The sequence below is a fragment of the Abramis brama genome, assembly GCF_963993115.1.
Source record: "Abramis brama genome assembly, chromosome: 10".
In the NCBI taxonomy this organism is placed as follows: domain Eukaryota; kingdom Metazoa; phylum Chordata; class Actinopteri; order Cypriniformes; family Leuciscidae; genus Abramis; species Abramis brama.
In genome coordinates this window covers 13372990-13382986 of record NC_139972.1, presented here as the reverse complement: position 1 = coordinate 13382986, position 9997 = coordinate 13372990, and the positions used below count along the sequence as shown (strand labels likewise).

Sequence of the window (9997 nt, the reverse complement as noted above, 5' to 3'; positions counted from 1 at the left end):
CATAACAAAAGAAGAACGTTCTCTCTGTCACGTTAGGAAAATGTTTTGAGGATATCATTGAGAGATGAGATGTTTATTGTTCTTTATAAAACGTTCTTCTAATGTGACGAGTTAACACAATTAGAACATTTTACCTGCAACATTTTGAGGATATTTTGGGAATGTTGTTAAAGTTAAAGTTTGTACAATGATCTCAATATAACATTGTCCCAATGTTTTGTCATAACAAAAGAAGAACATTCTCTCTGTCACATTAGGAAAATGTTTTGAGGATATCATTGAGAGATGAGATGTTTATTGTTCTTTATAAAACGTTCTTCTAATGTGACGAGTTAACACAATTAGAACATTTTACCTGCAACATTTTGAGCATATTTTGGGAATGTTGTTAAAGTTAAAGTTTGTACAATGATCTCAATATAACATTGTCCCAATGTTTCATGATAACAAAAGAAGAGCATTCCACTTGCAACATTTTGAGCATATTTTGGGAATGTTGTTAAAGTTAAAGTTTGTACAATGATCTCAAAATAACATTGTCCCAATGTTTCATAAAAACAAAAGAGGAACATTCTCTCTGTCACGTTAGGAAAATGTTTTGAGGATATCATTGAGAGATGAGATGTTGAATGTTCTTCATAAAACGTTCTTCTAATGTGACGAGTTAACACAATTAGAACATTTTACTTGCAACATTTTGAGCATATTTTGGGAATGTTGTTAAAGTTAAAGTTTGGACAATGATCTTAAAATAACATTGTCCCAATGTTTCATGATAACAAAAGAAGAGCATTCTACTTGCAACATTTTGAGCATATTTTGGGAATGTTATTAAAGTTAAAGTTTGTACAATGATCTCAATATAACATTGTCCCAATGTTTCATAAAACCAAAAGAAGAACAATTCTCTCTGTCACATTAGGAAAATGTTTTGAGGATACCATTGAGAGATGAGATGTTGAATGTTCTTTATAAAACGTTCTTTTAATGTGACGAGTTAACACAATTAGAACATTTTACTTGCAACATTTTGAGCATATTTTGGGAATGTTGTTAAAGTTAAAGTTTGGACAATGATCTTAAAATAACATTGTCCCAATGTTTCATGATAACAAAAGAAGAGCATTCTACTTGCAACATTTTGAGCATATTTTGGGAATGTTATTAAAGTTAAAGTTTGTACAATGATCTCAATATAACATTGTCCCAATGTTTCATAAAACCAAAAGAAGAACAATTCTCTCTGTCACATTAGGAAAATGTTTTGAGGATACCATTGAGAGATGAGATGTTTATTGTTCTTTATAAAACGTTCTTTTAATGTGACGAGTTAACACAATTAGAACATTTTATTTGCAACATTTTGAGCATATTTTGGGAATGTTGTTTAAGTTAAAGTTTGTACAATGATCTCAAAATAACGTTGTCTTAATGTTTTGTCATAACAAAAGAAGAACGTTCTCTCTGTCACATTTGTAGAATGTTTTGAGGATATCATTGAGAGATGAGATGTTTATTGTTCTTTATAAAACGTTCTTTTAATGTGACGAGTTAACACAATTAGAACATTTTATTTGCAACATTTTGAGCATATTTTGGGAATGTTGTTTAAGTTAAAGTTTGTACAATGATCTCAAAATAACGTTGTCTTAATGTTTTGTCATAACAAAAGAAGAACGTTCTCTCTGTCACATTTGTAGAATGTTTTGAGGATATCATTGAGAGATGAGATGTTTATTGTTCTTTATAAAATGTTCTTCTAATGTGACGAGTTAACACAATTAGAACATTTTACTTGCAACATTTTGAGCATATTTTGGGAATGTTGCTAAAGTTAAAGTTTGTACAATGATCTCAATATAACATTGTCCCAATGTTTCATGATAACAAAAGAAGAACATTCTACTAGCAACATTTTGAGGATATTTTGGGAATGTTGTTAAAGTTAAAGTTTGTACAATGATCTCAATATAACATTGTCCCAATGTTTTGTCATAACAAAAGAAGAACATTCTCTCTGTCACATTAGGAAAATGTTTTGAGGATATCATTGAGAGATGAGATGTTGAATGTTCTTTATAAAACGTTCTTGTAATGTTATGTGTTAACACAATTAGAACATTTTAATTGCAACATTTTAAGGATGTTTTGAGGATGTTGTTGAGATAACAGATTATATAATGTTCTCAGTAAAACATTGGCACAATGTTCCATAATAACAGAGGAGGAACATTATCAAATCAACGTTCGTAAAATGTTTTGAGTATATCACTGAGACCTGAGATGATGAGTGTTTTTTAAAAAAATTCTTGTAATGTGACGTGTTAACAAAACTAGAACATTTTAAATGTAACATTTAGCAATCAAACTACACAATTATTGTTAAATTGAGCTTGCTGGTCAGACAGCAGGCCAACAGGGTTCACGATGGAACATATGGTGCATTTAAGTCCTCCTGGGAAGTTTGTATTCATGAGGTTTTACAATTTTGTTTAATGTTTTAAATTAATGAAGCCACTGTAAACTTTATCATCACATATTATACTGTTACATATTAATGCTATCATATTTTGTGCAGGCATTAGCTTACTTCATTGTCACTGCTAAATACCTAAGTATAGTGGTATCCCACAATGTTTCCCACTGACACACCCCTAACTCTTCAAGATCGGGGTTAAAGAAAATCCTGAGCTTCCTACTCATATTCTCATCATTGTGTTGGCGTTCAACTTGTAAATACGATCTTTATGACATGACTTGAATGCACCAATAGCTCTAGCTTAATTAGGGACAATCCATACAAACACTCTTTGCTAAAATACATTACAGACTGTCACAGTAAGAAGTTATTCGTCCTGTATCAACGCTAAAGGCCTAACCACTGCAGTCAACACCTTGGAGTATCCATGCTGTTAAATAAAAGTCTGTAGACAAGGGTTAGGGTTAGGGTTAACCTTAACCCTTAATTTCTAACCCAGACCCGGTTTCACAGAGTTTAGATTAAGCCAGGATTAGGCCTTAGTGCATTTAATTAGCTTTTAAAAATGTGCCTTAGAAAAAAGAAAAAGAAACATTACTGGTGTGCATCTTGAGACAAAACAATGGCACTGACATATTTTAAGATATGTCAGTGCAAGTTGCTTTCAGGTAAAACAGCTCAAACGTGCATTTTAGTCTGGGACTACAGGCTTAAACCTTGCCTGTGAAACCCGGGGTATGTTGTAACTTGTATAGAATTATGCCAATGTTACCAAAGTGTTGTGTTGGACAGAGGATTAACCCTAAACCAACAGGTTGTGTAACTGTGCCACACAGGGTGAAAAGCAAGTTGACATTATTAGGCATAAGAGTGTTTCTAAAGGAAAGGTCAATATTTTGTTAAAGTGCAAAAGGATCATTATGGGTCACATGAATGTAACTCTAATGTTACCATGATACCAATCCATTAGTTTTTCATGTAGGTAGGTATACAGAATTGTATATGAATAGCCTACATATGCAATGTTTGCTCTGTTTAATATATAATATGTTTGCTCTTTTAAACTGCTGTTTGGCAGAGCAGTGGTAAATATATGTTGTTATACATGGTATATATTATTTGTGTAATTTATTATTATTATTTATATGTTATTGTAAGTTTATTTTTTTTTATCATGCACTGCAATGAAGACACCATTTAACCAATTGATTAAATATAACAGCCAGCTTACAAATACAACTAAATAAATAGCCGTGCACATTTTTTTCATATTCTTTCTTTTAAAACATGTAATCTTTTCCTGTAATTGCAATGTTACCACATTATTGGCTGTCTCTTCGAGTTGTTTTGAGCATGATTGGCTATTCAGACTGTCATCCAGGAATCTGGCCAATGGCAGCTATGCGCGCCTTTTACTGGTCAAGTTTGAAGTTTGAATATTCGTCTGTTAGAGTCTGTGTGTGTGTGCGCGCTGCTGCTGCTCGGGAGGATCTTCAGTACTAGCCTCCTTCGGTTCTGTGGCTTTTACATTGTTTAAAACATGGATTATTTTGCATCGTACTGTTACATTTTTATTTTGAGCGAGTTGCGGGATGTAAATGGACAACGAATTTTAACAACGTAGCCTACGTGTAACGGACATATTGCAATCTGCGGAAGGTAAATAACTTTATTTTATATAAAAATACATTCTGCTACATCAAAATATAGTGTGTTAAATTGAGAAGCTAATTTTAAATGCGACTAGAGCAATATCGATATTATGTCAATGTTTCAGGCTGCATGTGTAACGTTAGGCTAAATATTGTCAGCTAAGTTAGTTTTTGATAAAAATAAATAAAAATAAACCTCAGCATAGTCTGAGCTTTACAATGAGTGAACTGAGAGCATTGTGTCTTTATACAGAGAGGAACTCGAACCACACTATGAAAACTAGGCTTTTGAATGATCGCGGGATATCGGCCTAACGTTACCGTCAAAATGATGAGTCATCATCATAATATGTTTTTGAGTTGGTGAGTAAAAATTTGCAAGCTTTTTATGTCTCTTTTAGTAAGTAAATACAAATAGCTAATAATATTGCTGTATGTGTGTGTTTCCCATTATCCAGGAATTTTGGGAATAAATTATCCAGCCACATGATCTTCAGTTGCGGTGAGTATTGTCATAGTAAAATACACGTGAAATAGAGGCAGAACATGTAAACTCTGCTCAAAGGCACACTGGTCCAAACCCTCCAGTCAAAATTGTACCTGTCTTCTTGATATGAGTTTTTATGGGCCTAGCTGACCCAAACATAAATGTCCTTTCAAAATGAAATTATTTTCAAACCTGTATGACTTCTGTGAAACACAAGAATGTTGGGAATAAAACAACATTGGAACCCATTTTATGGAAACAAATGTTCCCAATGTTTCATGATAACAAAAGAAGAACATTCTACTTGCAACATTTTGAGCATATTTTGGGAATGTTGCTAAAGTTAAAGTTGTACAATGATCTCAATATAACATTGTCCCAATGTTTCATGATAACAAAAGAAGAACATTCTCTCTGTCACGTTAGGGAAATGTTTTGAGGATATCATTGAGAGATGAGATGTTGAATGTTCTTCATAAAACGTTCTTCTAATGTGACAAGTTAACACAATTAGAACATTTTACTTGCAACATTTTGAAAAAATAAAATAAAATAAACCTCAGCATAGGAGCTTTACAATGAGTGAACTGAGAACATTGTGTCTTTATACATAACATAAATGTCCTTTCAAAATGAAATTATTTTCAAACCTGTATGACTTACTTCTCTGAAATACAAGAATGTTGGGAATTAAACAACATTGGAACCCATTTTATGAAAAAAAAACAAAAAAACAGTGAAGTCATTTCTCAAGATATCTTAATTAAGGTTATACAAAATAAATTCATACAGTTTTGGAACAACATGGAGTACCGGTAAATAACGAGAGAACTCTATTTTTTGGATGAGCTGTTCTTTTTAGGACATGTTCCCAGGGTCCTTTGCTAAATTAACCATGGTTTTTATTATAGTAAAGTGTAGAAACAATATTTTTATGGTGGATTGATTACAATAATTTATTACCATTTAGTTAGTGTTGCAAAACCATGGTTAATGTTAGTAAGGGTTCTCCAGATTTATATAGCCTAACACTTAAGGAAAACATAAAAAATGGTCCTATGTCACCCAGATCAATAGTCTGTTAACACACATTAACACACTTTTTACATTTTCTTAAGATCAAGCATTGGACCAATGTTTACGGAGCAGAACAGGCACCAACAGAGAAACAAGTCCATCACTAGTAAGTATCCACTGCATTTTATAAAACCGTAGTCAATTTTAAACGCACAATGCACTCCAAAATAAAAATGATCTATTTTTTTCTCCCTCGTGCCAGATTTATATCTGTCCCAGATTTATATCTGACTTTCTTTCCACAGAGATTTTTAGAAAAATTATCATTAAAGAGAATCATATAAAGAGAAATGTGGGAGGAGCTTGAATTTATTGCCTAGCCCTGTTTGTTTGAACCGCGAGAGCCGTCAAAGCTTATGCTACTCCTATGTCATGCACCGACAAGAGCCTTTTATAGTCAACACGTCGGACGCAAGCAACTTGCACTTTTGCCCCCACCAACAACGCATAGTATTGCATACAACGGTGCGTCGCGTATCAAAAACTGGGACGACACATTTTTCTACTCATAGACGCATATGGCGGCCGAAGTGTAGTGATGCGTAGCCTTGCAGGCGCATATGCGTATCGATGCGTTGACTAACTCTTTGGGCGTAATTTGACTTGCATATGGCTGTCTGCTGGAAGCTAGTTATTTAAGTCGATAAAATTATAAATATGGTAGGGCTGGGGGAATTAACACGTTAATCTTCGCGATTAATTTGAGATGCTTAACGAGTTTATAAAAAAAATGCAATTAACGCAGCACTTTTTTTGCCTCATTTTAATGACTTCCTGTTGCGGAAAAGGCTGCAAAATATGCCGTCCCGCCCCTCCGTGTTTGGCGATCAGGTTTTATTCTCGCGCAGCTTTCATGAGCGGGTCTTTTCCGCTCCGCGCTCTCCATTCCGTGTGTGTGTGTCGGCGCACTGACACACACACACAACACTGAGCAAACATTGAGCTCTTTGCTCAATGTTCTGCTCCGTGTTTGCGCTGCACGTTCTGCTCTGTCGTTAACGGCCCAAACGCTCCAATCATGTACCGATCACGCACTGGAAAAGCAAAGTCAAATAACGTGAAATTTCTCAGTAGTAGACTTCTGTGAAATAGCCCTACTGAGCTGGTATAGTCATGCTGACAACAATGGTAAAATTACCTGCTCTGATCACATGCTCTTGTAATAATAGCTTTGTAGGACTATGTTTTATTTTGATAATTAGAAAAAAAAAATTATAATAATAAATTGTTAAATTTATTATGTTGATTGATTATTGAAAATAATAATATATTGATATATTGATGTTTAATATTATTTTAATACAGGGCTATTTTCTGTTCCTTTTTTTCCTTTTTGTTGTTTAATTAGGTTATTCTAAGTTTAAATATTGATGATTACAAGCTTGGGGGAAATGCAATTAATTGCATTTAATTACAGCAAATTGTGTAAATAATCAGTTACTTTTTTTAATCGATTCCCAGCCCTAAAATATAAAATATGGATATGTTTCTTACACAAACGCATCACTTCGCTTCACCTTTCGCCTTTATTAACCTGCCAGAGCCGTGTGGAGTACTTTTATCATGGATGGATGCATTTTTATGGACTTGTCAAAAAAATCCCACAGGGAGCTACAGAATAAGAAATCTTTGAAGTCCACTTTTTTACTGTCTGTTTCCATCAGTAAAATTACAGTTGTTTTTTTTCTCTCAGAATTGTGAGGCAAGAACACACAATTGCAAGAAAATATCAGAATTGTGAGCTGTCTTTTTTACTCCCCTCAGAATTCACCCTTCGAGGGAGTTTGATTGACAGGTATTTTTTACATTTTTATTTTACCAAAAATATTTTTTTCTAAAAAAATTACACAAATTAAACGTTGAGACTTTGTTTCAACTTTCATATCAAAAGTAACCTGCTCTGTCTTGTCTCTGCGTTTAAACGTTTCAGCGTTTTTTCTGTGATCCGCAATGTATTTTTCATTGCGTGACAACATGATGTGTGGCGTGAGAGCGCCATGGCTTGTTGGACATAGCAACAGTAACTAAAGGGGGCGGGTCTTTGCAAATTGCATTAACCATGGCTGCCTGTTAATTATCACTGGACTACTTCGCTCTCGCATCTCCCAAAAGTAATTTTTTTTTTGTTTTCTTGATTCCATTTGAATGGTTTAATTAAATTGCTATAACCAATTATTTAAAATGTAATGATTTAAGCAAAACGTTCTTCAAAGGTTAAACCAAACTTTTATTTGACGGATTGCCGTGTAGACCTTTGAGTTTCTCTGTGTTTTATGATATGATGATAGTTTTTCTCAAATGAAGCTAAAATGCTGCTGAAGTGACTCTCAGAGCGGCTGTATTGATGAAGTGCATTAATGTTCTCATATAGAAACGACAGCAAAAAAAAATAAGCCAGAATTGCTTTTTTTTCTCAGGTTTTACTAATTTATCCTGTGATTCTGACTTTCAAACGGCCAATTGCGAGTTTATATCTCGCACTTCTGAGAAAAAAAAGTTTGAATTGTGATTCGCAATTACCTTTTTTAAAAATTGTATTCCATGGCGGAAACAAGCTTTCATATGCACAGACAGTAGCTCACATTTAACATGCAGATTGTGCGCACACAGAAACCTACTGGAGCACAAAAAGTTAGTGTCAACACTGTCCTGTGATTTCTCAATAAGAAACAGAAGTTATAGCATATTTTTCTTTCTGCTTTTGAAGTAACTAAAACTTACAGCTTAGCTAATAGCAAAGAGACGATTCACAGGTATGATTAAATCACACTAGAAATTGTTCTATCTCAAATGCAGTACTACTTTATCTGTATCTGATTTAAAACAAGCAGAAATCTGTAAGAAATGTAACAATCCATAGACAATATAACTGATGAAAATGAGCTGTTACATCAGAGCAAAAGCATCGTGGGCAGTGCTGTGACATGCTGCAGCTGTGCTCAAGGCTACCTGAGTTCGAGGTTCACACTTCTCAAGCCAAGTTTGTAGTTTGTTAAAATAATTTAGCCTCTAGTTGTGTTATTAAAGGGATACTCCACTTTTTTTGGAAATAGGCTCATTTTACAACTCCCCCAGAGTTAAACAGTTGAGTTTTACCGTTTTCGAATCCATTCAGCCGAGTTTCTGATATTTGGAAGAATATCAGTAACCAGACAGTTTCTGGTCTCATTGACTTCCATAGTAGGAAAAACTATATACTATGGAAGTCAATGAGACCAGAAACTGTCTGGTTACTGACATTCTTCTAAATATCAGAAACTCGGCTGAATGGATTCGAAAACGGTAAAACTCAACTGTTTAACTCTGGGGGAGTTATAAAATGAGCCTATTTCCAAAAAAAGTGGAGTATCCCTTTAACATGTATATAATGGATTAAGTATATGTTTTAAATTACAGAAACAAAATAGATACTCATAAGGTATCATATTTATACTTTTAAATAAACTAATCTAATTAATTTCTGATTAATAATAAGGCTGGCTAATTTTGAAACTTTTCAAAGTCAATATTGCTTGTGATCTTAATATGTAATATGTATTTGTATTATTTTTTGTTTACACTGTTGCATGATCTTCTTTTATAGGCTATGAGGAAAAACTCTACCATGCACACAGAGAATGGAGCTCAATTCTGCTAACTGGGATAGCAGCTGAAAAAGAAGAAGAGAAGAACAGTAGAACACCTATTAATGCAGATGACTTTATTCTTTTTCTGCAAGAACCAAGACAACCAAAGACTGATGATGAGCGCTCTGAGCAAACAGCAGTCAAGACGTGTGATTGCACATTGGACTTTACTGAGTTCTTCATTTAATGTTGGGCATCTGTACGCAGAACTTCTAATAATTTATGTGAATGCCATTCATAAACCTGTTAGATTTTTGTTTTATTTTAGAGATTAATAAAATTGTATGTTTTAACAATGTTATAGCTAAGCATTTTTTATGTTTAAGAGAACATTTTGGGAACAAAAATAAAACTTCCCACTAAAAAATTTATAAGAATGTTAAGTAGTATTTTTAAGAGTATTTTTAGAGAATGTTATCCTAACTTTTAGAAGAACGTTCTAAGAATAAAAATAAAACTTCCTGCTAAAAACTTTATAAGAATAAAGGGATAATGTTCTAAAAATGTTGTGATTAAACATTTATAGAAGGTCATCATCACAAAACATTTTTAGAGTGTTCTTAGAGAATGTTATCCTACCTTTTAGGAGAAATAATGTTCTAACAATATTATTATTAAACATTTTTATAATGTTGTAAAAAAAAATGTTATCTGAACTTTTAAAAGAACATTCTGG

The 9997-nt window shown here is 33.4% G+C and overlaps 1 long non-coding RNA gene across 2 annotated transcripts; it reads left to right on the top strand.

Moving 5' to 3' along the window:
- Window positions 1-2045: 2045 nt before the first annotated feature.
- On the top strand, window positions 2046-9744 carry LOC311090241. 2 transcript variants are annotated; one of them, XR_014607871.1, is made up of 6 exons: window positions 2046-4138; window positions 4385-4494; window positions 4590-4633; window positions 5737-5801; window positions 7389-7490; window positions 9279-9744. It is a non-coding gene; the product is annotated as an uncharacterized lncRNA (long non-coding RNA). The 2 variants fall into 2 exon arrangements; XR_014607872.1 differs by lacking the exon at window positions 7389-7490 and having other exon boundaries at window positions 2063-4138; window positions 9279-9731.
- The last annotated feature ends 253 nt before the right edge of the window (window positions 9745-9997 follow it).